Source organism: Lithobates pipiens, unplaced genomic scaffold (genome assembly GCF_037356315.1).
Source record: "Lithobates pipiens isolate NorthernLeopardFrog02 unplaced genomic scaffold, aLitPip1_a1.2 Scaffold_25, whole genome shotgun sequence".
NCBI lineage: Eukaryota > Metazoa > Chordata > Amphibia > Anura > Ranidae > Lithobates > Lithobates pipiens.
The window spans coordinates 108568959-108571232 of NW_027507787.1; the positions used below are offsets into that span (position 1 = coordinate 108568959).

The 2274-nt window shown below is 45.2% G+C and overlaps 1 pseudogene; it reads left to right on the forward strand.

The window, feature by feature from the left end:
* The first annotated feature begins 210 nt into the window (after positions 1-210).
* On the forward strand, positions 211-330 carry LOC143932056 (5S ribosomal RNA; annotated as a pseudogene).
* The last annotated feature ends 1944 nt before the right edge of the window (positions 331-2274 follow it).

Here is a 2274-nt window from a genome sequence, read left to right on the forward strand (position 1 = left end):
TGAAAGCGCCCGATCTCCTCTGATCTCAGAGGCTAAACAGGGTCGGGCCTTGCTAGTACCTGGATTGGAGACCACCTGGAGAGCACCTGTCAATACTAGGTGCTGAAGGCTTCTTTTTATGTTGTTGGCGTTGACTTGTTTTTTTTTTTTGTTTGTTTACCAAGGTGACCATCTTGGTGTTTGTCAAGGTTGAGAGTGCCTGAAGAAATCTCCTACGGCCACACCACCCTGAAAGACTCCAATCTCATCTGATCTCAGAGGCTAAGCAGGGTTGGGACCAGTTTAGTACCTGGATGGGAGACCGCCTGGGATTTCCAGATGCCGTAGGCTTCTTTTTATGTTGTTGCCGTTGACCTATTTTTTTCCGCTTGTTTCCAAGGTGACCATCTTGGTGTTTGTCAAGAGAGTTGAGAGTGCCTGAAGATATTGGCTACGGCCACATCACCCTGAATCTGTTCCATCTCGTCTGATCTTGGAGGCTAAGCAGGGCCTGGTTAATGCCTGGATGGGAGACCGCCTGGGAATACCAGGTGTCGTAGGCTTCTTTTTTTTTTCAAATATAATTTTTTCTCCAAATAGGGGAAGACCGTCCCCCGAGTACATAATGCAACAGAGAAATACAGAGCAAAAAGCAGCTGAAAAATACTTGATACAGGTATATTCGCAACTGTGAGTCTGCCTTCCATCAATCACAATGATTCGAGGCACAGATAAAGTACTGTACCAAGATCCAGGGTCACACAAACCCCAGGTCCCTCCGGCATAATCCATCCAGAGGGGGGTGTGGGGCCGTCATTCCCAATTTTCCACTTTTTCCAAAAGAGAGAGGGGGTGGAGGGGGTGAGAGATAGGGGAGGAAGGCAGAAAAGAGAAGGGTTGAAAGATCAGAAAAGGAGAAGACGGGACGAGACACGATGGCAGCCACTGTCCAAGGGGCCAGTCAAGGAAAGCTCAGAGCACTAAGGCGACAGCAGGCGACATCCTTCCAGCGAGAATATAAAGGTATTCCAGATGTCCCAGGTTTGTTTAAAAAATTCTTGTTTACCTTGTGATGTGAGGATCAAGTCCTCCATTTTTTTTAATGTCCTCTATTTTCCTAAGCCAGTGAGTAATGAAAGGGGGGGAACATTTTTTCCAATAGAGAGGGATGCAGGATTTCGCCGCATTTATCACATGCCGTAAAATTGATTTTTTTTGTACTTCTTAATGGGAATCTGTGAATGGTGCAAGAGAAAGAATGCAGCCTCTTCCTGGATGGAGAAGTCTGTGAATTTTTGTGTTATGCATCGGATCTCTGTCCAGAAGTCCACCAAGCTGGGGCAGGACCAAAAAATGTGCAGCAACGTGCCCTCTTCTTCTCCACACCTCCAGCATATGTTCGAGGAAGAGGGGAAACATTTCTGCAGCTTTGATGGTGTCAAATACCACCTGGTGAGAAGTTTAAAATTTGTCTCCTGTATCTTCGTGCACAGCGACATTTTGAGAGCCAAAGTGATAATGTGTTGTCTCTGTGCTGGGGAAAATGAGCAATTAAGGTCTTTTTCCCAGTTGGACAGACAGGTTAAGTGTGGGTAATCTGTTTGAGAGAGAATGTGGGCCAAAGGGCCTTCGCTCCTGCATAGAGTCTCAAACTCCGTCTGAGGGCGGGCAAACGTTTGAGGATTGGGGATGGAATGGAGAAAATGATGTCGTTGCGCCGCTCTCCAAAAAGGCAGTTGTAAAAGCCCTGTCGGATCTGTTAGGGTTGAGAAAGAAGGCCATTTTCCATCAATGACGAATTTAGACGCATTGTCTAGGTTGGAATTTCTAAGTGGGTCCCCAGTTCAAAGGTTGGATGGCCACGTATAGGGAATAGGGGGGAAGTCAAAGACGTGAGTGTGTTTTGGGTAGCGATCAGGTGACTGACTTTCAACTAAGCCCCTATAGTGGGATGTGACATAAATTCTGTGGGTAAATACTTATAGCACCACATGGCGCTTCTTTTTTTTTTTTTTTAACAGCACAAGTTTATTGAACAACTCAGTTATAACAAGATATTACAGTAGGTACAAACATTAGCCTCTTCATAGGTGAAGGACAGTAATACATCTTACATTAAGGAAAATTCCTGACAATGATAGTATAGACTCCAATATAGCTCACTCCACACACGTATGCAGATTTTCCACCCACTTATCCCATATTTTGTGGTATTTGGCTGGACACCCACGATTTCTATACACCAGTTTAATCAAGGGTAGCTTACTATTAATGCCCATTACCCATTCCCGCATA